The sequence below is a fragment of the Betta splendens genome, chromosome 9, assembly GCF_900634795.4.
Source record: "Betta splendens chromosome 9, fBetSpl5.4, whole genome shotgun sequence".
Lineage (NCBI taxonomy): Eukaryota > Metazoa > Chordata > Actinopteri > Anabantiformes > Osphronemidae > Betta > Betta splendens.
The window spans coordinates 14621189-14648865 of NC_040889.2; the positions used below are offsets into that span (position 1 = coordinate 14621189).

Sequence of the window (27677 nt, forward strand, 5' to 3'; positions counted from 1 at the left end):
ACTCACAGCAGTGCCAGGTGATACCTAATTACAGATTTGGATAGATTGTAGGTTATTGAGATCCATTTTCACGTACACCTTATGTAAAGTGAGGTGTAGGAACATCTTTAAATATTGCAGCAACAACGGCGCTGTGGCTTAGCTGGTCAAAGTGCCTGTCTTGTAAACAGGAGATCCTGGGTTCAACTCCCAGCAGTGCCAGGTGATACCTATTTACACATATAGACAGATTGCAGGTTATTTAGCAGTGCCCGCTGATACCAAATTACAGATTTAGATAGATTGCACATTATTTAGGAGCATTTTAACGTACACCTTATGTAAAGTGAGGTGTAGAAACAACTTTAGATTTTGCCAAATCAAAGCGCTGTGGGTTAGCTGGTCAAGGTGCCTGTCTTCAAAACAGGAGATCTTGGGTTCAAATCCCAGCAGTGCCTGGTGATACCTATTTACATCTGTAGGTAAATTGCAGGTTATTTAGAACCATTTTCACGTCCACCTTATGTAAAGTTAGGTGTAGAAACAACTTTAAGTATTGAAATTACAAGGCGCTGTGGCTTAGCTGGTCAAAGTGCCTGTCTAGTAAACAGGAGATCCTGGGTTCAAATCCCAGCAGCGCCTGCTGATACCTATTTCCAGCTTTTGATAGAATGCACATTATTTAGAAGCATTTTCAAGTACACCTTATGTAAAGTGAGGTGCATGTTGAGTTGTAAAAACACCTTTAAATTTTGCCCATTAAGGTGCTGTGGCTTAGATGGTCACCTTTTGTAAAGTGAGGTGTATTAACCACTTTAAATATTGCAGGAACAAGGCACTGTGGCTTAGCTGGTCAAAGTGCCTGTCTAGTAAACATGAGATCCTGGGTTGAAATACCAGCAGCGCCTGCTGATACCTATTTACAGCTTTTGATAGATTGCACATTATTTAGAAGCATTTTCAAGTACACATTATGTAAAGTGAGGTGCATGTTGAGCTGTAAAAACAACAACAACTTTAAATTTTACCCGAATAAGGTGATGTTGCTTAGCTGGTCAAAGTGCCTGTCTTGTAAACAGGAGATCCTGGGTTCAACTCACAGCAGTGCCAGGTGATACCTAATTACAGATTTGGATAGATTGTAGGTAATTGAGATCCATTTTCACGTACACCTTATGTAAAGTGAGGTGTAGGAACATCTTTAAATATTGCAGCAACAAGGGTGCTTTGGCTTAGCTGGTCAAAGTGCCTGTCTTGTAAACAGGAGATCCTGGGTTCAACTCCCAGCAGTGCCAGGTGATACCTATTTACATATATAGATAGATTGCAGGTTATTTAGAAGCATTTTCACATACACATTATGTAAAGTGAGGTGTAGGTTCAAATCCCAGCAGTGCCCGCTGATACCAAATTACAGATTTAGATAGATTGCACATTATTTATGAGCATTTTAACGTACACCTTATGTAAAGTGAGGTGTAGAAACAACTTTAGATTTTGCCAAATCAAGGCGCTGTGGTTTACCTGGTCAAGGTGCCTGTCTTGAAAACAGGAGATCTTGGGTTCAAATCCCAGCAGTGCCTGGTGATACCTATTTACATCTGTAGGTAAATTACAGGTTATTTAGAACCATTTTCACGTCCACCTTATGTAAAGTTAGGTGTAGAAACAACTTTAAATATTGAAATTACAAGGCGCTGTGGCTTAGCTGGTCAAAGTGCCTGTCTAGTAAACAGGAGATCCTGGGTTCAAATCCCAGCAGTGCCTGCTGATACCTAGTTATTAGCAGTAGTTATTAGTATATTATTTAGAAACCTTTTCAACTACATCTTAAGTAAAGTGAGGTGCATGGTGAGCTGTTGAAACAACTTTAGATTTCGTGCAAAAAAGGCGCTGTGGTTGTCTAGTAAACATGAGATCCTGGGTTGAAATACCAGCAGCGCCTGCTGATACCTATTTACAGCTTTTGATAGATTGCACATTATTTAGAAGCATTTTCAAGTACACATTATGTAAAGTGAGGTGCATGTTGAGCTGTAAAAACAACAACAACTTTAAATTTTACCCGAATAAGGTGATGTTGCTTAGCTGGTCAAAGTGCCTGTCTTGTAAACAGGAGATCCTGGGTTCAACTCACAGCAGTGCCAGGTGATACCTAATTACAGATTTGGATAGATTGTAGGTAATTGAGATCCATTTTCACGTACACCTTATGTAAAGTGAGGTGTAGGAACATCTTTAAATATTGCAGCAACAAGGGTGCTGTGGCTTAGCTGGTCAAAGTGCCTGTCTTGTAAACAGGAGATCCTGGGTTCAACTCCCAGCAGTGCCAGGTGATACCTATTTACACATATAGATAGATTGCAGGTTATTTAGAAGCATTTTCACATACACCTTATGTAAAGTGAGGTGTAGGTTCAAATCCCAGCAGTGCCCGCTGATACCAAATTACAGATTTAGATAGATTGCACATTATTTAGGAGCATTTTAACGTACACCTTATGTAAAGTGAGGTGTAGAAACAACTTTAGATTTTGCCAAATCAAGGCGCTGTGGGTTACCTGGTCAAGGTGCCTGTCTTGAAAACAGGTGATCTTGGGTTCAAATCCCAGCAGTGCCTGGTGATACCTATTTACATCTGTAGGTAAATTGCAGGTTATTTAGAACCATTTTCACGTCCACCTTATGTAAAGTTAGGTGTAGAAACAACTTTAAATATTGAAATTACAAAGCGCTGTGGCTTAGCTGGTCAAAGTGCCTGTCTAGTAAACAGGAGATCCTGGGTTCAAATCCCAGCAGTGCCTGCTGATACCTAGTTATTAGCAGTAGTTATTAGTATATTATTTAGAAACCTTTTCAACTACATCTTATGTAAAGTGAGGTGCATGGTGAGCTGTTGAAACAACTTTAGATTTCGTGCAAAAAAGGTGCTGTGGTTGTCTAGTAAACAGGCGATCCTGGGTTCAAATCCCAGCAGCGCCTGCTGATACCTATTTACAGCTTTTGATAGATTGCACATTATTTAGAAGCATTTTCAAGTACACCTTATGTAAAGTGAGGTGCATATTGAGCTGTAAAAACAACAACAACTTTAAATTTTACCCGAATAAGGTGATGTTGCTTAGCTGGTCAAAGTGCCTGTCTTGTAAACAGGAGATTCTGGGTTCAACTCCCAGCAGTGCCAGGTGATACCTATTTACACATATAGATAGATTGCAGGTTATTTAGAAGCATTTTCACATACACCTTATGTAAAGTGAGGTGTAGGTTCAAATCCCAGCAGTGCCCGCTGATACCAAATTACAGATTTAGATAGATTGCACATTATTTAGGAGCATTTTAACGTACACCTTATGTAAAGTGAGGTGTAGAAACAAATTTAAATTTTGCCAAATCAAGGCGCTGTGGGTTACCTGGTCAAGGTGCCTGTCTTGAAAACAGGAGATCTTGGGTTCAAATCCCAGCAGTGCCTGGTGATACCTATTTACATCTGTAGGTAAATTGCAGGTTATTTAGAACCATTTTCACGTCCACCTTATGTAAAGTTAGGTGTAGAAACAACTTTAAATATTGAAATTACAAGGCGCTGTGGCTTAGCTGGTCAAAGTGCCTGTCTAGTAAACAGGAGATCCTGGGTTCAAATCCCAGCAGTGCCTGCTGATAACTAGTTATTAGCAGTAGTTATTAGTATATTTTTTAGAAACCTTTTCAACTACATCTTATGTAAAGTGAGGTGCATGGTGAGCTGTTGAAACAACTTTAGATTTCGTGCAAAAAAGGCGCTGTGGTTGTCTAGTAAACATGAGATCCTGGGTTGAAATACCAGCAGCGCCTGCTGATACCTACTTACAGATTTAGATAGATTGCAGTATATTTAGAAGCATTTTCAAGTACACCTTATGTAAAGTGAGGTGCATATTGAGTTGTAAAAACACCTTTAAATTTTGCCCATTAAGGTGCTGTGGCTTAGATGGTCAAAGTGCCTGGCTTCTAAACAAGAGATCCTGGGTTCAAATCCCAGCAGTGTCTTTTGATAGTTGCTTACATTTGTATATAGATTTTTACGTACACCTTATGTAAAGTGAGATGGAGAAACAATAATAGATTGCATGTTATTTAGAAATATTTTCAACTACATCTTATGTAAAGTGAGGTGCATGGTGAGCTGTGGAAACAACTTTAGATTTCGCGCAAAAAAGGCACTGTGGCTTAGCTGGTCAAAGTGCCTGTCTAGTAAACAGGAGATCCTGGGTTGAAATACCAGCAGCGCCTGCTGATACCTATTTACAGCTTTTGATAGATTGCACATTATTTAGAAGCATTTTCAAGTACACCTTATGTAAAGTGAGGTGCATGTTGAGCTGTAAAAACAACAACAACTTTAAATTTTACCCGAATAAGGTGATGTTGCTTAGCTGGTCAAAGTGCCTGTCTTGTAAACAGGAGATCATGCGTTCAACTCACAGCAGTGCCAGGTGATACCTAATTACAGATTTGGATAGATTGTAGGTTATTGAGATCCATTTTCACGTACACCTTATGTAAAGTGAGGTGCATGTTGAGCTGTAAAAACAACAACAACTTTAAATTTTACCCGAATAAGGTGATGTTGCTTAGCTGGTCAAAGTGCCTGTCTTGTAAACAAGAGATCATGTGTTCAACTCACAGCAGTGCCAGGTGATACCTAATTACAGATTTGGATAGATTGTAGGTTATTGAGATCCATTTTCACGTACACCTTATGTAAAGTGAGCTGTGGAAACAACTTTAGATATTGCACAAAAAAGGCACTGTGGCTTAGCTGGTCAAAGTGCCTGTCTTGTAAACAGGAGATCCTGGGTTCAAATCCCAGCAGTGCCTGCTGATACCAAATTACAGATTTAGATAAATTGCAAATTATTTAGAAGCATTTTCAAGTACACCTTATGTAAAGTGAGGTGCATGTTGAGTTGTAAAACACCTTTAAATTTTGCCCAGTAAGGTGCTGTGGCTTAGATGATCAAAGTGCCTGATTCTAAACAAGAGATCCTGGGTTCAAATCCCAGCAGTGTCTTTTGATAGTTGCTTACATTTGTATATAGATTTTCACGAACACCTTATGTAAAGTGAGGTGGAGAAACAATAATAGATTGCATGTTATTTAGAAATATTTTCAACTACATCTTATGTAAAGTGAGGTGCATGGTGAGCTGTGGAAACAACTTTAAATTTCGCGCAAAAAAGGCACTGTGGCTTAGCTGGTCAAAGTGCCTGTCTAGTAAACAGGAGATCCTGGGTTGAAATACCAGCAGCGCCTGCTGATTCCTATTTACAGCTTTTGATAGATTTCACATTATTTAGAAGCATTTTCAAGTACACCTTATGTAAAGTGAGGTGCATGTTGAGCTGTAAAAACAACAACAACTTTAAATTTTACCCGAATAAGGTGATGTTGCTTAGCTGGTCAAAGTGCCTGTCTTGTAAACAGGAGATCATGCGTTCATCTCACAGCAGTGCCAGGTGATACCTAATTACAGATTTAGATAGATTGCACATTATTTAGAAGCATTTTCAAGTACACCTTATGTAAAGTGAGGTGCATATTGAGTTGTAAAAACACCTTTAAATGTTGCCCATTGAGGTGCTGTGGCTTAGATGGTCAAAGTGCCTGGCTTCTAAACAAGAGATCCTGGGTTCAAATCCCAGCAGTGTCTTTTGATAGTTGCTTACATTTGTATATAGATTTTCATGTACACCTTATGTAAAGTGAGGTGGAGAAACAATAATAGATTGCATGTTATTTAGAAATATTTTCAACTACATCTTATGTAAAGTGAGATGCATGGTGAGCTTCGGAAACAACTTTAGATTTCGTGCAAAAAAGGCACTGTGGCTTAGCTGGTCAAATTGCCTATCTAGTAAACAGGAGATCCTGGGTTGAAATCCCAGCAGCGCCTGCTGATAGCTATTTACAGCTTTTGATAGATTGCACATTATTTAGAAGCATTTTCAAGTACACCTTATGTAAAGTGAGGTGCATGTTGAGCTGTAAAAACAACAACAACTTTAAATTTTACCCGAATAAGGTGATGTTGCTTAGCTGGTCAAAGTGCCTGTCTTGTAAACAGGAGATCATGCGTTCAACTCACAGCAGTCCCAGGTGATACCTAATTACAGATTTGGATAGATTGTAGGTTATTGAGATCCATTTTCACGTACACCTTATGTAAAGTGAGGTGCATGTTGAGCTGTAAAAACAACAACAACTTTAAATTTTACCCGAATAAGGTGATGTTGCTTAGCTGGTCAAAGTGCCTGTCTTGTAAACAAGAGATCATGTGTTCAACTCACAGCAGTGCCAGGTGATACCTAATTACAGATTTGGATAGATTGTAGGTTATTGAGATCCATTTTCACGTACACCTTATGTAAAGTGAGCTGTGGAAACAACTTTAGATATTGCACAAAAAAGGCGCTGTGGCTTAGCTGGTCAAAGTGCCTGTCTTGTAAACAGGAGATCCTGGGTTCAAATCCCAGCAGTGCCTGCTGATACAAAATTACATATTTAGATAAATTGCACATTATTTAGAAGCATTTTCAAGTACATCTTATGTAAAGTGAGGTGCATGGTGAGCTGTGGAAACAACTTTAAATTTCGCGCAAAAAAGGCACTGTGGCTTAGCTGGTCAAAGTGCCTGTCTAGTAAACAGGAGATCCTGGGTTGAAATACCAGCAGCGCCTGCTGATACCTATTTACAGCTTTTGATAGATTTCACATTATTTAGAAGCATTTTCAAGTACACCTTATGTAAAGTGAGGTGCATGTTGAGCTGTAAAAACAACAACAACTTTAAATTTTACCCGAATAAGGTGATGTTGCTTAGCTGGTCAAAGTGCCTGTCTTGTAAACAGGAGATCATGCGTTCATCTCACAGCAGTGCCAGGTGATACCTAATTACAGATTTAGATAGATTGCACATTATTTAGAAGCATTTTCAAGTACACCTTATGTAAAGTGAGGTGCATATTGAGTTGTAAAAACACCTTTAAATGTTGCCCATTAAGGTGCTGTGGCTTAGATGGTCAAAGTGCCTGGCTTCTAAACAAGAGATCCTGGGTTCAAATCCCAGCAGTGTCTTTTGATAGTTGCTTACATTTGTATATAGATTTTCATGTACACCTTATGTAAAGTGAGGTGGAGAAACAATAATAGATTGCATGTTATTTAGAAATATTTTCAACTACATCTTATGTAAAGTGAGATGCATGGTGAGCTTCGGAAACAACTTTAGATTTCGTGCAAAAAAGGCACTGTGGCTTAGCTGGTCAAAGTGCCTATCTAGTAAACAGGAGATCCTGGGTTGAAATCCCAGCAGCGCCTGCTGATAGCTATTTACAGCTTTTGATAGATTGCACATTATTTAGAAGCATTTTCAAGTACACCTTATGTAAAGTGAGGTGCATGTTGAGCTGTAAAAACAACAACAACTTTAAATTTTACCCGAATAAGGTGATGTTGCTTAGCTGGTCAAAGTGCCTGTCTTGTAAACAGGAGATCATGCGTTCAACTCACAGCAGTGCCAGGTGATACCTAATTACAGATTTGGATAGATTGTAGGTTATTGAGATCCATTTTCACGTACACCTTATGTAAAGTGAGGTGTAGGAACATCTTTAAATATTGCAGCAACAACGGCGCTGTGGCTTAGCTGGTCAAAGTGCCTGTCTTGTAAACAGGAGATCCCGGGTTCAACTCCCAGCAGTGCCAGGTGATACCTATTTACACATATAGATAGATTGCAGGTTATTTAGCAGTGCCCGCTGATACCAAATTACAGATTTAGATAGATTGCACATTATTTAGGAGCATTTTAACGTACACCTTATGTAAAGTGAGGTGTAGAAACAACTTTAGATTTTGCCAAATCAAGGCGCTGTGGGTTAGCTGGTCAAGGTGCCTGTCTTCAAAACAGGAGATCTTGGGTTCAAATCCCAGCAGTGCCTGGTGATACCTATTTACATCTGTAGGTAAATTGCAGGTTATTTAGAACCATTTTCACGTCCACCTTATGTAAAGTTAGGTGTAGAAACAACTTTAAGTATTGAAATTACAAGGCGCTGTGGCTTAGCTGGTCAAAGTGCCTGTCTAGTAAACAGGAGATCCTGGGTTCAAATCCCAGCAGTGCCTGCTGATACCTAGTTATTAGTATATTATTTAGAAACCTTTTCAACTACATCTTATGTAAAGTGAGGTGCATGGTGAGCTGTTGAAACAACTTTAGATTTCGTGCAAAAAAGGCGCTGTGGTTGTCTAGTAAACAGGCGATCCTGGGTTCAAATCCCAGCAGCGCCTGCTGATACCTATTTACAGCTTTTGATAGATTGCACATTATTTAGAAGCATTTTCAAGTACACCTTATGTAAAGTGAGGTGCATATTGAGCTGTAAAAACAACAACAACTTTAAATTTTACCCGAATAAGGTGATGTTGCTTAGCTGGTCAAAGTGACTGTCTTGTAAACAGGAGATCCTGGGTTCAACTCACAGCAGTGCCAGGTGATACCTAATTACAGATTTGGATAGATTGTAGGTAATTGAGATCCATTTTCACGTACACCTTATGTAAAGTGAGGTGTAGGAACATCTTTAAATGTCGCAATAACAGATGTAAATCGATTGCATATTATTTAAAAACCTTTTCAACTACGTCTTATGTAAAGTGAGGTGCATAGTGAGCTGTGGAAACAACTTTAGATTTGGTGCAAAAAAGGCACTGTGGCTCAGCTGGTCAAAGTGCGTGTTTTGTAAACAGGAGATCCTGGGTTCAAATCGCAGCAGTGCCTGCTGATACCTATTTACCGATTTAGATAGATTGCACAATACTTAGAACCATTTTCACGTACATCTTATGTAAAGTGAGGTGCATGGTGAGCTGTGGAAACAACTTTAGATTTTGTGCTAAAAAGGCGCTGTGGCTTAGCTGGTCAAAGTGCCTGTCTTGTAAACAGGAGATCCTGGGTTCAACTCCCAGCAGTGCCAGGTGATACCTATTTACACATATAGATAGATTGGAGGTTATGTAGAAGCATTTTCACATACACCTTATGTAAAGTGAGGTGTAGGTTCAAATCCCAGCAGTGCCCGCTGATACCAAATTACAGATTTAGATAGATTGCACATTATTTAGGAGCATTTTAACGTACACCTTATGTAAAGTGAGGTGTAGAAACAACTTTAGATTTTGCCAAATCAAAGCGCTGTGGGTTAGCTGGTCAAGGTGCCTGTCTTCAAAACAGGAGATCTTGGGTTCAAATCCCAGCAGTGCCTGGTGATACCTATTTACATCTGTAGGTAAATTGCAGGTTATTTAGAACCATTTTCACGTCCACCTTATGTAAAGTTAGGTGTAGAAACAACTTTAAGTATTGAAATTACAAGGCGCTGTGGCTTAGCTGGTCAAAGTGCCTGTCTAGTAAACAGGAGATCCTGGGTTCAAATCCCAGCAGCGCCTGCTGATACCTATTTCCAGCTTTGATAGAATGCACATTATTTAGAAGCATTTTCAAGTACACCTTATGTAAAGTGAGGTGCATGTTGAGTTGTAAAAACACCTTTAAATTTTGCCCATTAAGGTGCTGTGGCTTAGATGGTCACCTTTTGTAAAGTGAGGTGTATTAACAACTTTAAATATTGCAGGAACAAGGCCCTGTGGGTTAGCTGGTCAAAGTGCCTGTCTTGTAAACAGGAGATCCTGGGTTCAAATCCCATCAGTGCCTGGTGATACCTATTTACATCTGTAGGTAAATTGCAGGTTGTTAAGAACCATTTTCACGTACACCTTATGTAAAGTTAGGTGTAGAAAACAACTTTAAATGTCGCAATAACAAGGTGCTGTGGCTTAGCTGGTCAAAGTGCCTGTCTAGTAAACAGGAGATCATGCGTTCAACTCACAGCAGTGCCAGGTGATACCTAATTACAGATTTGGATAGATTGTAGGTTATTGAGATCCATTTTCATGTACACCTTATGTAAAGTGAGGTGCATGTTGAGCTGTAAAAACAACAACAACTTTAAATTTTACCCGAATAAGGTGATGTTGCTTAGCTGGTCAAAGTGCCTGTCTTGTAAACAGGAGATCCTGGGTTCAAATCCCAGCTGTGTCTTTTGATAGTTGCTTACATTTGTATATAGATTTTCACAAACACCTTATGTAAAGTGAGGTGCATATTGAGTTGTAAAAACACCTTTAAATTTTGCCCATTAAGGTGCTGTGGCTTAGATGGTCAAAGTGCCTGGCTTCTAAACAAGAGATCCTGGGTTCAAATCCCAGCAGTGTCTTTTGATAGTTGCTTACATTTGTATATAGATTTTTACGTACACCTTATGTAAAGTGAGATGGAGAAACAATAATAGATTGCATGTTATTTAGAAATATTTTCAACTACATCTTATGTAAAGTGAGGTGCATGGTGAGCTGTGGAAACAACTTTAGATTTCGCGCAAAAAAGGCACTGTGGCTTAGCTGGTCAAAGTGCCTGTCTAGTAAACAGGAGATCCTGGGTTGAAATACCAGCAGCGCCTGCTGATACCTATTTACAGCTTTTGATAGATTGCACATTATTTAGAAGCATTTTCAAGTACACCTTATGTAAAGTGAGGTGCATGTTGAGCTGTAAAAACAACAACAACTTTAAATTTTACCCGAATAAGGTGATGTTGCTTAGCTGGTCAAAGTGCCTGTCTTGTAAACAGGAGATCATGCGTTCAACTCACAGCAGTGCCAGGTGATACCTAATTACAGATTTGGATAGATTGTAGGTTATTGAGATCCATTTTCACGTACACCTTATGTAAAGTGAGGTGCATGTTGAGCTGTAAAAACAACAACAACTTTAAATTTTACCCGAATAAGGTGATGTTGCTTAGCTGGTCAAAGTGCCTGTCTTGTAAACAAGAGATCATGTGTTCAACTCACAGCAGTGCCAGGTGATACCTAATTACAGATTTGGATAGATTGTAGGTTATTGAGATCCATTTTCACGTACACCTTATGTAAAGTGAGCTGTGGAAACAACTTTAGATATTGCACAAAAAAGGCACTGTGGCTTAGCTGGTCAAAGTGCCTGTCTTGTAAACAGGAGATCCTGGGTTCAAATCCCAGCAGTGCCTGCTGATACCAAATTACAGATTTAGATAAATTGCAAATTATTTAGAAGCATTTTCAAGTACACCTTATGTAAAGTGAGGTGCATGTTGAGTTGTAAAACACCTTTAAATTTTGCCCAGTAAGGTGCTGTGGCTTAGATGATCAAAGTGCCTGATTCTAAACAAGAGATCCTGGGTTCAAATCCCAGCAGTGTCTTTTGATAGTTGCTTACATTTGTATATAGATTTTCACGAACACCTTATGTAAAGTGAGGTGGAGAAACAATAATAGATTGCATGTTATTTAGAAATATTTTCAACTACATCTTATGTAAAGTGAGGTGCATGGTGAGCTGTGGAAACAACTTTAAATTTCGCGCAAAAAAAGGCACTGTGGCTTAGCTGGTCAAAGTGCCTGTCTAGTAAACAGGAGATCCTGGGTTGAAATACCAGCAGCGCCTGCTGATTCCTATTTACAGCTTTTGATAGATTTCACATTATTTAGAAGCATTTTCAAGTACACCTTATGTAAAGTGAGGTGCATGTTGAGCTGTAAAAACAACAACAACTTTAAATTTTACCCGAATAAGGTGATGTTGCTTAGCTGGTCAAAGTGCCTGTCTTGTAAACAGGAGATCATGCGTTCATCTCACAGCAGTGCCAGGTGATACCTAATTACAGATTTAGATAGATTGCACATTATTTAGAAGCATTTTCAAGTACACCTTATGTAAAGTGAGGTGCATATTGAGTTGTAAAAACACCTTTAAATGTTGCCCATTGAGGTGCTGTGGCTTAGATGGTCAAAGTGCCTGGCTTCTAAACAAGAGATCCTGGGTTCAAATCCCAGCAGTGTCTTTTGATAGTTGCTTACATTTGTATATAGATTTTCATGTACACCTTATGTAAAGTGAGGTGGAGAAACAATAATAGATTGCATGTTATTTAGAAATATTTTCAACTACATCTTATGTAAAGTGAGGTGCATGGTGAGCTGTGGAAACAACTTTAAATTTCGCGCAAAAAAGGCACTGTGGCTTAGCTGGTCAAAGTGCCTGTCTAGTAAACAGGAGATCCTGGGTTGAAATACCAGCAGCGCCTGCTGATACCTATTTACAGCTTTTGATAGATTTCACATTATTTAGAAGCATTTTCAAGTACACCTTATGTAAAGTGAGGTGCATGTTGAGCTGTAAAAACAACAACAACTTTAAATTTTACCCGAATAAGGTGATGTTGCTTAGCTGGTCAAAGTGCCTGTCTTGTAAACAGGAGATCATGCGTTCATCTCACAGCAGTGCCAGGTGATACCTAATTACAGATTTAGATAGATTGCACATTATTTAGAAGCATTTTCAAGTACACCTTATGTAAAGTGAGGTGCATATTGAGTTGTAAAAACACCTTTAAATGTTGCCCATTAAGGTGCTGTGGCTTAGATGGTCAAAGTGCCTGGCTTCTAAACAAGAGATCCTGGGTTCAAATCCCAGCTGTGTCTTTTGATAGTTGCTTACATTTGTATATAGATTTTCACGTACACCTTATGTAAAGTGAGGTGGAGAAACAATAATAGATTGCATGTTATTTAGAAATATTTTCAACTACATCTTATGTAAAGTGAGATGCATGGTGAGCTTCGGAAACAACTTTAGATTTCGTGCAAAAAAGGCACTGTGGCTTAGCTGGTCAAAGTGCCTATCTAGTAAACAGGAGATCTTGGGTTGAAATCCCAGCAGCGCCTGCTGATAGCTATTTACAGCTTTTGATAGATTGCACATTATTTAGAAGCATTTTCAAGTACACCTTATGTAAAGTGAGGTGCATGTTGAGCTGTAAAAACAACAACAACTTTAAATTTTACCCGAATAAGGTGATGTTGCTTAGCTGGTCAAAGTGCCTGTCTTGTAAACAGGAGATCCTGGGTTCAAATCCCAGCAGTGCCTGCTGATACCAAATTACAGATTTAGATAGATTGCACATTATTTAGAAGCATTTTCAAGTACACCTTATGTAAAGTGAGGTGCATATTGAGTTGTAAAACACCTTTAAATTTTGCCCATTAAGGTGCTGTGGCTTAGATGGTCAAAGTGCCTGGCTTCTAAACAAGAGATCCTGGGTTCAAATCCCAGCAGTGTCTTTTGATAGTTTCTTACATTTGTATATAGATTTTCACGTACACCTTATGTAAAGTGAGGTGGAGAAACAATAATAGATTGCATGTTATTTAGAAATATTTTCAACTACATCTTATGTAAAGTGAGATGCATGGTGAGCTGTAAAAAACAACTGTAGATTTCGAGCAAAAAAGGCACTGTGGCTTAGCTGGTCAAAGTGCCTGTCTAGTAAACATGAGATCCTGGGGTTGAAATACCAGCAGCGCCTGCTGATACCTATTTACAGCTTTTGATAGATTGCACATTATTTAGAAGCATTTTCAAGTACACATTATGTAAAGTGAGGTGCATGTTGAGCTGTAAAAACAACAACAACTTTAAATTTTACCCGAATAAGGTGATGTTGCTTAGCTGGTCAAAGTGCCTGTCTTGTAACAGGAGATCCTGGGTTCAACTCACAGCAGTGCCAGGTGATACCTAATTACAGATTTGGATAGATTGTAGGTAATTGAGATCCATTTTCACGTACACCTTATGTAAAGTGAGGTGTAGGAACATCTTTAAATATTGCAGCAACAAGGGTGCTTTGGCTTAGCTGGTCAAAGTGCCTGTCTTGTAAACAGGAGATCCTGGGTTCAAATCCCAGCTGTGTCTTTTGATAGTTGCTTACATTTGTATATAGATTTTCACAAACACCTTATGTAAAGTGAGGTGCATATTGAGTTGTAAAACACACCTTTAAATTTTGCCCATTAAGGTGCTGTGGCTTAGATGGTCAAAGTGCCTGGCTTCTAAACAAGAGATCCTGGGTTCAAATCCCAGCAGTGTCTTTTGATAGTTGCTTACATTTGTATATAGATTTTTACGTACACCTTATGTAAAGTGAGATGGAGAAACAATAATAGATTGCATGTTATTTAGAAATATTTTCAACTACATCTTATGTAAAGTTGAGGTGCATGGTGAGCTGTGGAAACAACTTTAGATTTCGCGCAAAAAAGGCACTGTGGCTTAGCTGGTCAAAGTGCCTGTCTAGTAAACAGGAGATCCTGGGTTGAAATACCAGCAGCGCCTGCTGATACCTATTTACAGCTTTTGATAGATTGCACATTATTTAGAAGCATTTTCAAGTACACCTTATGTAAAGTGAGGTGCATGTTGAGCTGTAAAAACAACAACAACTTTAAATTTACCCGAATAAGGTGATGTTGCTTAGCTGGTCAAAGTGCCTGTCTTGTAAACAGGAGATCATGCGTTCAACTCACAGCAGTGCCAGGTGATACCTAATTACAGATTTGGATAGATTGTAGGTTATTGAGATCCATTTTTCACGTACACCTTATGTAAAGTGAGGTGCATGTTGAGCTGTAAAAACAACAACAACTTTAAATTTTACCCGAATAAGGTGATGTTGCTTAGCTGGTCAAAGTGCCTGTCTTGTAAACAAGAGATCATGTGTTCAACTCACAGCAGTGCCAGGTGATACCTAATTACAGATTTGGATAGATTGTAGGTTATTGAGATCCATTTTCACGTACACCTTATGTAAAGTGAGCTGTGGAAACAACTTTAGATATTGCACAAAAAAGGCACTGTGGCTTAGCTGGTCAAAGTGCCTGTCTTGTAAACAGGAGATCCTGGGGTTCAAATCCCAGCAGTGCCTGCTGATACCAAATTACAGATTTAGATAAATTGCAAATTATTTAGAAGCATTTTCAAGTACACCTTATGTAAAGTGAGGTGCATGTTGAGTTGTAAAACACCTTTAATTTTGCCCAGTAAGGTGCTGTGGCTTAGATGATCAAAGTGCCTGATTCTAAACAAGAGATCCTGGGTTCAAATCCCAGCAGTGTCTTTTGATAGTTGCTTACATTTGTATACAGATTTTCACGAACACCTTATGTAAAGTGAGGTGGAGAAACAATAATAGATTGCATGTTATTTAGAAATATTTTCAACTACATCTTATGTAAAGTGAGGTGCATGGTGAGCTGTGGAAACAACTTTAAATTTCGCGCAAAAAGGCACTGTGGCTTAGCTGGTCAAAGTGCCTGTCTAGTAAACAGGAGATCCTGGGTTGAAATACCAGCAGCGCCTGCTGATTCCTATTTACAGCTTTTGATAGATTTCACATTATTTAGAAGCATTTTCAAGTACACCTTATGTAAAGTGAGGTGCATGTTGAGCTGTAAAAACAACAACAACTTTAAATTTTACCCGAATAAGGTGATGTTGCTTAGCTGGTCAAAGTGCCTGTCTTGTAAACAGGAGATCATGCGTTCATCTCACAGCAGTGCCAGGTGATACCTAATTACAGATTTAGATAGATTGCACATTATTTAGAAGCATTTTCAAGTACACCTTATGTAAAGTGAGGTGCATATTGAGTTGTAAAAACACCTTTAAATGTTGCCCATTGAGGTGCTGTGGCTTAGATGGTCAAAGTGCCTGGCTTCTAAACAAGAGATCCTGGGTTCAAATCCCAGCAGTGTCTTTTGATAGTTGCTACATTTGTATATAGATTTTCATGTACACCTTATGTAAAGTGAGGTGAGAAACAATAATAGATTGCATGTTATTTAGAATATTTTCAACTACATCTTATGTAAAGTGAGGTGCATGGTGAGCTGTGGAAACAACTTTAAATTTCGCGCAAAAAAGGCACTGTGGCTTAGCTGGTCAAAGTGCCTGTCTAGTAAACAGGAGATCCTGGGTTGAAATACCAGCAGCGCCTGCTGATACCTATTTACAGCTTTTGATAGATTTCACATTATTTAGAAGCATTTTCAAGTACACCTTATGTAAAGTGAGGTGCATGTTGAGCTGTAAAAACAACAACAACTTTAAATTTTACCCGAATAAGGTGATGTTGCTTAGCTGGTCAAAGTGCCTGTCTTGTAACAGGAGATCATGCGTTCATCTCACAGCAGTGCCAGGTGATACCTAATTACAGATTTAGATAGATTGCACATTATTTAGAAGCATTTCAAGTACACCTTATGTAAAGTGAGGTGCATATTGAGTTGTAAAAACACCTTTAAATGTTGCCCATTAAGGTGCTGTGGCTTAGATGGTCAAAGTGCCTGGCTTCTAAACAAGAGATCCTGGGTTCAAATCCCAGCTGTGTCTTTTGATAGTTGCTTACATTTGTATATAGATTTTCACGTACACCTTATGTAAAGTGAGGTGGAGAAACAATAATAGATTGCATGTTATTTAGAAATATTTTCAACTACATCTTATGTAAAGTGAGATGCATGGTGAGCTTCGGAAACAACTTTAGATTTCGTGCAAAAAAGGCACTGTGGCTTAGCTGGTCAAAGTGCCTATCTAGTAAACAGGAGATCTTGGGTTGAAATCCCAGCAGCGCCTGCTGATAGCTATTTACAGCTTTTGATAGATTGCACATTATTTAGAAGCATTTTCAAGTACACCTTTATGTAAAGTGAGGTGCATGTTGAGCTGTAAAAACAACAACAACTTTAAATTTTACCCGAATAAGGTGATGTTGCTTAGCTGGTCAAAGTGCCTGTCTTGTAACAGGAGATCCTGGGTTCAAATCCCAGCAGTGCTGCTGATTACCAAATTACAGATTTAGATAGATTGCACATTATTTAGAAGCATTTTCAAGTTACACCTTATGTAAAGTGAGGTGCATATTGAGTTGTAAAAACACCTTTAAATTTTGCCCATTAAGGTGCTGTGGCTTAGATGGTCAAAGTGCCTGGCTTCTAAACAAGAGATCCTGGGTTCAAATCCCAAGCAGTGTCTTTTGATAGTTTTCTTAACATTTGTATATAGATTTTCACGTACACCTTATGTAAAGTGAGGTGGAGAAACAATAATAGATTGCATGTTATTTAGAAATATTTTCAACTACATCTTATGTTAAAGTGAGATGCATGGTGAGCTGTAAAAAACAACTGTAGATTTCGAGCAAAAAGGCACTGTGGCTTAGCTGGTCAAAGTGCCTGTCTAGTAAACATGAGATCCTGGGTTGAAATACCAGCAGCGCCTGCTGATACCTATTTACAAGCTTTTGATAGATTGCACATTATTTAGAAGCATTTTCAAGTACACATTATGTAAAGTGAGGTGCATGTTGAGCTGTAAAAACAACAACAACTTTAAATTTCTACCCGAATAAGGTGATGTTGCTTAGCTGGTCAAGTGCCTGTCTTGTAATACAGGAGATCCTGGGTTCAACTCACAGCAGTGCCAGGTGATACCTAATTACAGATTTGGATAGATTGTAGGTAATTGAGATCCATTTTCACGTACACCTTATGTAAGTGAGGGTGTAGGAACATCTTTAAATATGGCAGCAACAAGGGTGATTTGGCTTAGCTGGTCAAAGTGCCTGTCTTGTAACAGGAGATCCTGGGTTCAACTCCAGCAGTGCCAGGTGATACCTATTTACATATATAGATAGATTGCAGGTTATTTTAGAAGCATTTTCACATACCCATTATGTAAAGTGAGGTGTAGGTCTTCAATACCCAGCAGTGCCCCGCTGATACCAAAATACAGATTTAGATAGATTGCCACATTATTTAGGAGCATTTTAAACGTACCTTATGTAAAGTGAGGTGTAGAAACAACTTTAGATTTTGCCAAATCAAGGCGCTGTGGTTTTACCTGGTCAAGGTGCCTGTCTTGAAAACAGGAGATCTTGGGTTCAAATCCCAGCAGTTGCCTGGTGATACCTATTTACATCTGTAGGTAAATTACAGGTTATTTAGAACCATTTCACGTCTCACCTTATGTAAAGTTAGGTGTAGAAACAACTTTAAAAAATATTGAAATTACAAGGCGCTGTGGCTTAGCTGCGTCAATGTGCCTGTCTAGTAAACAGGCGATCCTGGGGTTCAAATCCCGCAGTGCCTGCTGATACCTAGTTATTAGCAGTAGTTATTAGTATATTATTTAGAAACCTTTTCAACTACATCTTAAGTAAAGTGAGGTGCATGTGAGCTGTTGAAACACTTAGATTTCGTGCAAAAAAGGCGCTGTGGTTGTCTAGTAAACATGAGATCCTGGGTTGAAATACAAGCAGCGCCTGCTGATACCTATTTACAGCTTTGATAGATTGCACATTATTTAGAAGCATTTTCAAGTACACATTATGTAAGTGAGGTGCATGTTGAGCTGTAAAAACAACAACAACTTTAAATTTTACCCGAAATAAGGTGATGTTGCTTAGCTGGTCAAAGTGCCTGTCTTGTAAACAGGAGATCCTGGGTCAACTCACAGCAGTGCCAGGTGATACCTAATTACAGATTTGGATGATTGTAGGTAATTGAGATCCATTTTCACTTCCACCTTATGTAAAGTGAGGTGTAGGAACATCTTTAAATATTGCAAGCAACAAGGGTGCTGTGGCTTAGCTGGTCAAAGTGCCTGTCTTGTAAACAGGAGATCCTGGGTTCAACTCCCAGCAGTGCCAGGTGATACCTATTTACACATATAGATAGATTGCAGGTTTATTTAGAAGCATTTTCAACATACACCTTATGTAAAGTGAGGTGTAGGTTCAAATCCCAGCAGTGCCCGCTGATACCAAATTACAGATTTAGATAGATTGCACATTATTTAGGAGCATTTTAACGTACACCTTATGTAAAGTGAGGTGTAGAAAACAACTTTTAGATTTTTGCCAAATCAAGGCGCTGTGGGTTACCTGGTCAAGGTGCCTGTCTTGAAAACAGGTGATCTTGGGTTCAAATCCCAGCAGTGCCTGGTATACCTATTTACATCTGTAGGTAAATTGCAGGTTATTTTAGAACCATTTTCACGTCCACCTTATGTAAAGTTAGGTGTAGAAAACACTTTAAATATTGAAATTACAAAGCGCTGTGGCTTAGCTGGTCAAAGTGCCTGTCTAGTAAACAGGAGATCCTGGGTTCAAATCCCAGCAGTGCCTGCTGATACCTAGTTATTAGCAGTAGTATTAGTATATTATTTAGAACCTTTTTCAACTACATCTTATGTAAAGTGAGGTGCATGGTGAGCTGTTGAAACAACTTTAGATTTCGTGCAAAAAAGGTGCTGGGGTGTCTAGTAAACAGGCGATCCTGGGTTCAAATCCCAGCAGCGCCTGCTGATACCTATTACAGCTTTTGCTAGATTGCACATTATTTAGAAGCATTTTCAAGTACACCTATGTAAAGTGAGTGCATATTGAGCTGTAAAAACAACAAACAACTTTAATTTTACCCGAATAAGGGTGATGTTGCTTAGCTGGTCAAAGTGCCTGTCTTGTAAACAGGAGATTCTGGGTTCAACTCCCAGCAGTGCCAGGTGATACCTATTTACACATATAGATAGATGCAGGTTATTTAGAAGCATTTCACATCACCTTATGTAAAGTGAGGTGTAGTTCAAATCCCAGCAAGTGCCCGCTGATACCAAATTACAGATTTAGATAGATTGCACATTATTTAGGAGCATTTTAACAGTACACCTTATGTAAAGTGAGGTGGTATGTAGAAACAAATTAATTTTGCCAAATCAAGGCGCTGTGGGTTACACTGGTCAAGGTGCTGTCTTGAAAACAGGAGATCTTAGGGTTCAATCCCAGCAGTGCCTGGTGATACCTATTTACATCTGTAGGTAAATTGCAGGTTATTTATAGACCATTTTCACGTCCACCTTATGTAAGTTAGGTGTAAGAAACAACTTTAAATATTGAAACTTACAAGGCGCTGTGGCTTAGCTGGTCAAAGTGCCTGTCTAGTAAACAGATGACTCCTGGGTTCAAATCCCAGCAGTGCCTGCTGATAACCTAGTTATTAGCAGTAGTATTAGTATATTTTTAGAAACCTTTTCAACTACCATCTTATGTAAAGTGGAGGTGCATGGTGAGCTGTTGAAACAACTTTATGATTTCGTGCAAAAAAGAGCTCGCTGTGGTTGTCTAGTAAACATGAGATACTCTGGGTTGAAATACCAGCAGCGCCTGCTGATACCTACTTACAGATTTAGATAGATTGTGCAGTATATTTAGAAGCATTTTCAAGTACACCTTATGTAAAGTGAGGTGCATATTGAGTTGTAAAAACACCTTAAATTTTGCCCATTAAGTGCTGTGGCTTAGATGTCAAATGTAGCCTGGCTTCTAAACAAGAGATCCTGGGTTCAAATCCCAGCAGTGTCTTTTGATAGTTGCTTACATTTGCTATATAGATTTTTACGTACACCTTATGTAAAGTGAGATGGAGAAAACAATAATAGATTGCATGTTATTTAGAAATTTTCAACTACATCTTATGTAAAGTGAGGTGCATGGTGAGCTGTGGAAACACTTTAGATTCGCGCAAAAAGGCACTGTGGCTTAGCTGGGTCAAAGTGCCTGTCTAGTAAACAGGAGATCCGGGTTGAAATACCAGCAGCGCCTGCTGATACCTATTTACAGCTTTTTGATAGATTGCACATTATTTAGAAGCATTTTCAAGTACACCTTATGTAAAGTGAGGTGCATGTTGAGCTGTAAAAACAACAACAACTTTAAATTTTACCCGAATAAGGTGATGTTGCTTAGCTGGTCAAAGTGCCTGTCTTGTAAACAGGAGATCATGCGTTCAACTCACAGCAGTGCCAGGTGATACCTAATTACAGATTTGGATAGATTGTAGGTTATTGAGATCCATTTTCACGTACACCTTATGTAAAGTGAGGTGCATGTTTGAGCTGTAAAAACAACAACAACTTTAAATTTTACCCGAATAAGGTGATGTTGCTTAGCTGGTCAAAGTGCCTGTCTTGTAACAAGAGATCATGTGTTCAACTCACAGCAGTGCCAGGTGATACCTAATTACAGATTTGGATAGATTGTAGGTTATTGAGATCCATTTTCACGTACACCTTATGTAAAGTGAGCTGTGGAAACAACTTTAGATATTGCACAAAAAGGCACTGTGGCTTAGCTGGTCAAAGTGCCTGTCTTGTAAACAGGAGATCCTGGGTTCAAATCCCAGCAGTGCCTGCTGATACCAAATTACAGATTTAGATAAATTGCAAATTATTTAGAAGCATTTCAAGTACACCTTATGTAAAGTGAGGTGCATGTTGAGTTGTAAAACACCTTTAAATTTTGCCCAGTAAGGTGCTGTGGCTTAGATGATCAAAGTGCCTGATTCTAAACAAGAGATCCTGGGTTCAAATCCCAGCAGTGTCTTTTGATAGTTGCTTACATTTGTATATAGATTTTCACGAACACCTTATGTAAAGTGAGGTGGAGAAACAATAATAGATTGCATGTTATTTAGAAATATTTTCAACTACATCTTATGTAAAGTGAGGTGCATGGTGAGCTGTGGAAACAACTTTAAATTTCGCGCAAAAAGGCACCTGTGGCTTAGCTGGTCAAAGTGCCTGTCTAGTAAACAGAGATCCTGGGTTGAAATACCAGCAGCGCCTGCTGATTCCTATTTACAGCTTTTGATAGATTTCACATTATTTAGAAGCATTTTCAAGTACACCTTATGTAAAGTGAGGTGCATGTTGAGCTGTAAAAAACAACAACTTTAAATTTTACCCGAATAAGGTGATGTTGCTTAGCTGGTCAAAGTGCCTGTCTTGTAAACAGGAGATCATGCGTTCATCTCACAGCCAGTGCCAGGTGATACCTAATTACAGATTTTAGATAGATTGCACATTATTTAGAAGCATTTTCAAGTACACCTTATGTAAAGTGAGGTGCATATTGAGTTGTAAAAACACCTTTAAATGTTGCCCATTGAGGTGCTGTGGCTTAGATGGTCAAAGTGCCCTGGCTTCTAAACAAGAGATCCTGGGTTCAAATCCCAGCAGTGTCTTTTGATAGTTGCTTACATTTGTATATAGATTTTCATGTACACCTTATGTAAAGTGAGGGTGGAGAAACAATAATAGATTGCATGTTATTTAGAAATATTTTCAACTACATCTTATGTAAAGTGAGATGCATGGTGAGCTTCGGAAACAACTTTAGATTTCGTGCAAAAAAGGCACTGTGGCTTAGCTGGTTCAAATTGCCTATCTAGTAAACAGGAGATCCTGGGTTGAAATCCCAGCAGCGCCTGCTGATAGCTATTTACAGCTTTTGATAGATTGCACATTATTTAGAAGCATTTTCAAGTACACCTTATGTAAAGTGAGGTGCATGTTGAGCTGTAAAAACAAAACAACTTTAAATTTTACCCGAATAAGGTGATGTTGCTTAGCTGGTCAAAGTGCCTGTCTTGTAAACAGGAGATCATGCGTTCAACTCACAGCAGTCCCAGGTGATACCTAATTACAGATTTGGATAGATTGTAGGTTATTGAGATCCATTTTCACGTACACCTTATGTAAAGTGAGGTGCATGTTGAGCTGTAAAAACAACAACAACTTTAAATTTTACCCGAATAAGGTGATGTTGCTTAGCTGGTCAAAGTGCCTGTCTTGTAAACAAGAGATCATGTGTTCAACTCACAGCAGTGCCAGGTGATACCTAATTACAGATTTGGATAGATTGTAGGTTATTGAGATCCATTTTCACGTACACCTTATGTAAAGTGAGCTGTGGAAACAACTTTAGATATTGCACAAAAAAGGCGCTGTGGCTTAGCTGGTCAAAGTGCCTGTCTTGTAAACAGGAGATCCTGGGTTCAAATCCCAGCAGTGCCTGCTGATACAAAATTACATATTTAGATAAATTGCACATTATTTAGAAGCATTTTCAAGTACATCTTATGTAAAGTGAGGTGCATGGTGAGCTGTGGAAACAACTTTAAATTTCGCGCAAAAAAGGCACTGTGGCTTAGCTGGTCAAAGTGCCTGTCTAGTAAACAGGAGATCCTGGGTTGAAATACCAGCAGCGCCTGCTGATACCTATTTACAGCTTTTGATAGATTTCACATTATTTAGAAGCATTTTCAAGTACACCCTTATGTAAAGTGAGGTGCATGTTGAGCTGTAAAACAACAACAACTTTAAATTTTACCCGAATAAGGTGATGTTGCTTAGCTGGTCAAAGTGCCTGTCTTGTAAACAGGAGATCATGCGTTCATCTCACAGCAGTGCCAGGTGATACCTAATTACAGATTTAGATAGATTGCACATTATTTAGAAGCATTTTCAAGTACACCTTATGTAAAGTGAGGTGCATATTGAGTTGTAAAAACACCTTTAAATGTTGCCCATTAAGGTGCTGTGGCTTAGATGGTCAAAGTGCCTGGCTTCTAAACAAGAGATCCTGGGTTCAAATCCCAGCAGTGTCTTTTGATAGTTGCTTACATTTGTATATAGATTTTCATGTACACCTTATGTAAAGTGAGGTGGAGAAACAATAATAGATTGCATGTTATTTAGAAATATTTTCAACTACATCTTATGTAAAGTGAGATGCATGGTGAGCTTCGGAAACAACTTTAGATTTCGTGCAAAAAAGGCACTGTGGCTTAGCTGGTCAAAGTGCCTATCTAGTAAACAGGAGATCCTGGGTTGAAATCCCAGCAGCGCCTGCCTGATAGCTATTTACAGCTTTTGATAGATTGCACATTATTTAGAAGCATTTTCAAGTACACCCTTATGTAAAGTGAGGTGCATGTTGAGCTGTAAAAACAACAACAACTTTAAATTTTACCCGAATAAGGTGATGTTGCTTAGCTGGTCAAAGTGCCTGTCTTGTAAACAGGAGATCATGCGTTCAACTCACAGCAGTGCCAGGTGATACCTAATTACAGATTTGGATAGATTGTAGGTTATTGAGATCCATTTTCACGTACACCTTATGTAAAGTGAGGTGTAGGAACATCTTTAAATATTGCAGCAACAACGGCGCTGTGGCTTAGCTGGTCAAAGTGCCTGTCTTGTAAACAGGAGATCCCGGGTTCAACTCCCAGCAGTGCCAGGTGATACCTATTTACACATATAGATAGATTGCAGGTTATTTAGCAGTGCCCGCTGATACCAAATTACAGATTTAGATAGATTGCACATTATTTAGGAGCATTTTAACGTACACCTTATGTAAAGTGAGGTGTAGAAACAACTTTAGATTTTGCCAAATCAAGGCGCTGTGGGTTAGCTGGTCAAGGTGCCTGTCTTCAAAACAGGAGATCTTGGGTTCAAATCCCAGCAGTGCCTGGTGATACCTATTTACATCTGTAGGTAAATTGCAGGTTATTTAGAACCATTTTCACGTCCACCTTATGTAAAGTTAGGTGTAGAAACAACTTTAAGTATTGAAATTACAAGGCGCTGTGGCTTAGCTGGTCAAAGTGCCTGTCTAGTAAACAGGAGATCCTGGGTTCAAATCCCAGCAGTGCCTGCTGATACCTAGTTATTAGTATATTATTTAGAAACCTTTTCAACTACATCTTATGTAAAGTGAGGTGCATGGTGAGCTGTTGAAACAACTTTAGATTTCGTGCAAAAAAGGCGCTGTGGTTGTCTAGTAAACAGGCGATCCTGGGTTCAAATCCCAGCAGCGCCTGCTGATACCTATTTACAGCTTTTGATAGATTGCACATTATTTAGAAGCATTTTCAAGTACACCTTATGTAAAGTGAGGTGCATATTGAGCTGTAAAAACAACAACAACTTTAAATTTTACCCGAATAAGGTGATGTTGCTTAGCTGGTCAAAGTGACTGTCTTGTAAACAGGAGATCCTGGGTTCAACTCACAGCAGTGCCAGGTGATACCTAATTACAGATTTGGATAGATTGTAGGTAATTGAGATCCATTTTCACGTACACCTTATGTAAAGTGAGGTGTAGGAACATCTTTAAATGTCGCAATAACAGATGTAAATCGATTGCATATTATTTAAAAACCTTTTCAACTACGTCTTATGTAAAGTGAGGTGCATAGTGAGCTGTGGAAACAACTTTAGATTTGGTGCAAAAAAGGCACTGTGGCTCAGCTGGTCAAAGTGCGTGTTTTGTAAACAGGAGATCCTGGGTTCAAATCGCAGCAGTGCCTGCTGATACCTATTTACCGATTTAGATAGATTGCACAATACTTAGAACCATTTTCACGTACATCTTATGTAAAGTGAGGTGCATGGTGAGCTGTGGAAACAACTTTAGATTTTGTGCTAAAAAGGCGCTGTGGCTTAGCTGGTCAAAGTGCCTGTCTTGTAAACAGGAGATCCTGGGTTCAACTCCCAGCAGTGCCAGGTGATACCTATTTACACATATAGATAGATTGGAGGTTATGTAGAAGCATTTTCACATACACCTTATGTAAAGTGAGGTGTAGGTTCAAATCCCAGCAGTGCCCGCTGATACCAAATTACAGATTTAGATAGATTGCACATTATTTAGGAGCATTTTAACGTACACCTTATGTAAAGTGAGGTGTAGAAACAACTTTAGATTTTGCCAAATCAAAGCGCTGTGGGTTAGCTGGTCAAGGTGCCTGTCTTCAAAACAGGAGATCTTGGGTTCAAATCCCAGCAGTGCCTGGTGATACCTATTTACATCTGTAGGTAAATTGCAGGTTATTTAGAACCATTTTCACGTCCACCTTATGTAAAGTTAGGTGTAGAAACAACTTTAAGTATTGAAATTACAAGGCGCTGTGGCTTAGCTGGTCAAAGTGCCTGTCTAGTAAACAGGAGATCCTGGGTTCAAATCCCAGCAGCGCCTGCTGATACCTATTTCCAGCTTTTGATAGAATGCACATTATTTAGAAGCATTTTCAAGTACACCTTATGTAAAGTGAGGTGCATGTTGAGTTGTAAAAACACCTTTAAATTTTGCCCATTAAGGTGCTGTGGCTTAGATGGTCACCTTTTGTAAAGTGAGGTGTATTAACAACTTTAAATATTGCAGGAACAAGGCCCTGTGGGTTAGCTGGTCAAAGTGCCTGTCTTGTAAACAGGAGATCCTGGGTTCAAATCCCATCAGTGCCTGGTGATACCTATTTACATCTGTAGGTAAATTGCAGGTTGTTAAGAACCATTTTCACGTACACCTTATGTAAAGTTAGGTGTAGAAACAACTTTAAATGTCGCAATAACAAGGTGCTGTGGCTTAGCTGGTCAAAGTGCCTGTCTAGTAAACAGGAGATCATGCGTTCAACTCACAGCAGTGCCAGGTGATACCTAATTACAGATTTGGATAGATTGTAGGTTATTGAGATCCATTTTCATGTACACCTTATGTAAAGTGAGGTGCATGTTGAGCTGTAAAAACAACAACAACTTTAAATTTTACCCGAATAAGGTGATGTTGCTTAGCTGGTCAAAGTGCCTGTCTTGTAAACAGGAGATCCTGGGTTCAAATCCCAGCTGTGTCTTTTGATAGTTGCTTACATTTGTATATAGATTTTCACAAACACCTTATGTAAAGTGAGGTGCATATTGAGTTGTAAAAACACCTTTAAATTTTGCCCATTAAGGTGCTGTGGCTTAGATGGTCAAAGTGCCTGGCTTCTAAACAAGAGATCCTGGGTTCAAATCCCAGCAGTGTCTTTTGATAGTTGCTTACATTTGTATATAGATTTTTACGTACACCTTATGTAAAGTGAGATGGAGAAACAATAATAGATTGCATGTTATTTAGAAATATTTTCAACTACATCTTATGTAAAGTGAGGTGCATGGTGAGCTGTGGAAACAACTTTAGATTTCGCGCAAAAAAGGCACTGTGGCTTAGCTGGTCAAAGTGCCTGTCTAGTAAACAGGAGATCCTGGGTTGAAATACCAGCAGCGCCTGCTGATACCTATTTACAGCTTTTGATAGATTGCACATTATTTAGAAGCATTTTCAAGTACACCTTATGTAAAGTGAGGTGCATGTTGAGCTGTAAAAACAACAACAACTTTAAATTTTACCCGAATAAGGTGATGTTGCTTAGCTGGTCAAAGTGCCTGTCTTGTAAACAGGAGATCATGCGTTCAACTCACAGCAGTGCCAGGTGATACCTAATTACAGATTTGGATAGATTGTAGGTTATTGAGATCCATTTTCACGTACACCTTATGTAAAGTGAGGTGCATGTTGAGCTGTAAAAACAACAACAACTTTAAATTTTACCCGAATAAGGTGATGTTGCTTAGCTGGTCAAAGTGCCTGTCTTGTAAACAAGAGATCATGTGTTCAACTCACAGCAGTGCCAGGTGATACCTAATTACAGATTTGGATAGATTGTAGGTTATTGAGATCCATTTTCACGTACACCTTATGTAAAGTGAGCTGTGGAAACAACTTTAGATATTGCACAAAAAAGGCACTGTGGCTTAGCTGGTCAAAGTGCCTGTCTTGTAAACAGGAGATCCTGGGTTCAAATCCCAGCAGTGCCTGCTGATACCAAATTACAGATTTAGATAAATTGCAAATTATTTAGAAGCATTTTCAAGTACACCTTATGTAAAGTGAGGTGCATGTTGAGTTGTAAAACACCTTTAAATTTTGCCCAGTAAGGTGCTGTGGCTTAGATGATCAAAGTGCCTGATTCTAAACAAGAGATCCTGGGTTCAAATCCCAGC

The 27677-nt window shown here is 38.9% G+C and overlaps 21 non-coding genes across 21 annotated transcripts; all 21 read left to right on the top strand.

The window, feature by feature from the left end:
* The first annotated feature begins 127 nt into the window (after positions 1–127).
* On the top strand, positions 128–201 carry trnat-ugu (transfer RNA threonine (anticodon UGU)). Its single transcript has one exon. It is a non-coding gene; the product is annotated as a tRNA-Thr (tRNA).
* A 346-nt stretch (positions 202–547) lies between these two features.
* On the top strand, positions 548–621 carry trnat-agu (transfer RNA threonine (anticodon AGU)). The gene has a single exon. It is a non-coding gene; the product is annotated as a tRNA-Thr (tRNA).
* Positions 622–1672: 1051 nt separating this feature from the next.
* On the top strand, positions 1673–1746 carry trnat-agu (transfer RNA threonine (anticodon AGU)). Its single transcript has one exon. It is a non-coding gene; the product is annotated as a tRNA-Thr (tRNA).
* A 491-nt stretch (positions 1747–2237) lies between these two features.
* Positions 2238–2311, top strand: trnat-ugu (transfer RNA threonine (anticodon UGU)). The gene has a single exon. It is a non-coding gene; the product is annotated as a tRNA-Thr (tRNA).
* A 1250-nt stretch (positions 2312–3561) lies between these two features.
* trnat-agu (transfer RNA threonine (anticodon AGU)) lies at positions 3562–3635 on the top strand. The gene has a single exon. It is a non-coding gene; the product is annotated as a tRNA-Thr (tRNA).
* Positions 3636–4765: 1130 nt separating this feature from the next.
* trnat-ugu (transfer RNA threonine (anticodon UGU)) lies at positions 4766–4839 on the top strand. The gene has a single exon. It is a non-coding gene; the product is annotated as a tRNA-Thr (tRNA).
* A 1590-nt stretch (positions 4840–6429) lies between these two features.
* trnat-ugu (transfer RNA threonine (anticodon UGU)) lies at positions 6430–6503 on the top strand. Its single transcript has one exon. It is a non-coding gene; the product is annotated as a tRNA-Thr (tRNA).
* Positions 6504–7652: 1149 nt separating this feature from the next.
* trnat-ugu (transfer RNA threonine (anticodon UGU)) lies at positions 7653–7726 on the top strand. Its single transcript has one exon. It is a non-coding gene; the product is annotated as a tRNA-Thr (tRNA).
* A 346-nt stretch (positions 7727–8072) lies between these two features.
* Positions 8073–8146, top strand: trnat-agu (transfer RNA threonine (anticodon AGU)). The gene has a single exon. It is a non-coding gene; the product is annotated as a tRNA-Thr (tRNA).
* Positions 8147–8923: 777 nt separating this feature from the next.
* Positions 8924–8997, top strand: trnat-ugu (transfer RNA threonine (anticodon UGU)). The gene has a single exon. It is a non-coding gene; the product is annotated as a tRNA-Thr (tRNA).
* A 398-nt stretch (positions 8998–9395) lies between these two features.
* On the top strand, positions 9396–9469 carry trnat-agu (transfer RNA threonine (anticodon AGU)). The gene has a single exon. It is a non-coding gene; the product is annotated as a tRNA-Thr (tRNA).
* Positions 9470–11053: 1584 nt separating this feature from the next.
* On the top strand, positions 11054–11127 carry trnat-ugu (transfer RNA threonine (anticodon UGU)). Its single transcript has one exon. It is a non-coding gene; the product is annotated as a tRNA-Thr (tRNA).
* Positions 11128–14805: 3678 nt separating this feature from the next.
* trnat-ugu (transfer RNA threonine (anticodon UGU)) lies at positions 14806–14880 on the top strand. Its single transcript has one exon. It is a non-coding gene; the product is annotated as a tRNA-Thr (tRNA).
* Positions 14881–18589: 3709 nt separating this feature from the next.
* On the top strand, positions 18590–18663 carry trnat-ugu (transfer RNA threonine (anticodon UGU)). Its single transcript has one exon. It is a non-coding gene; the product is annotated as a tRNA-Thr (tRNA).
* Positions 18664–21127: 2464 nt separating this feature from the next.
* trnat-ugu (transfer RNA threonine (anticodon UGU)) lies at positions 21128–21201 on the top strand. Its single transcript has one exon. It is a non-coding gene; the product is annotated as a tRNA-Thr (tRNA).
* A 1590-nt stretch (positions 21202–22791) lies between these two features.
* Positions 22792–22865, top strand: trnat-ugu (transfer RNA threonine (anticodon UGU)). Its single transcript has one exon. It is a non-coding gene; the product is annotated as a tRNA-Thr (tRNA).
* Positions 22866–24016: 1151 nt separating this feature from the next.
* trnat-ugu (transfer RNA threonine (anticodon UGU)) lies at positions 24017–24090 on the top strand. Its single transcript has one exon. It is a non-coding gene; the product is annotated as a tRNA-Thr (tRNA).
* A 346-nt stretch (positions 24091–24436) lies between these two features.
* trnat-agu (transfer RNA threonine (anticodon AGU)) lies at positions 24437–24510 on the top strand. Its single transcript has one exon. It is a non-coding gene; the product is annotated as a tRNA-Thr (tRNA).
* A 777-nt stretch (positions 24511–25287) lies between these two features.
* Positions 25288–25361, top strand: trnat-ugu (transfer RNA threonine (anticodon UGU)). Its single transcript has one exon. It is a non-coding gene; the product is annotated as a tRNA-Thr (tRNA).
* Positions 25362–25759: 398 nt separating this feature from the next.
* trnat-agu (transfer RNA threonine (anticodon AGU)) lies at positions 25760–25833 on the top strand. The gene has a single exon. It is a non-coding gene; the product is annotated as a tRNA-Thr (tRNA).
* A 1584-nt stretch (positions 25834–27417) lies between these two features.
* Positions 27418–27491, top strand: trnat-ugu (transfer RNA threonine (anticodon UGU)). The gene has a single exon. It is a non-coding gene; the product is annotated as a tRNA-Thr (tRNA).
* The last annotated feature ends 186 nt before the right edge of the window (positions 27492–27677 follow it).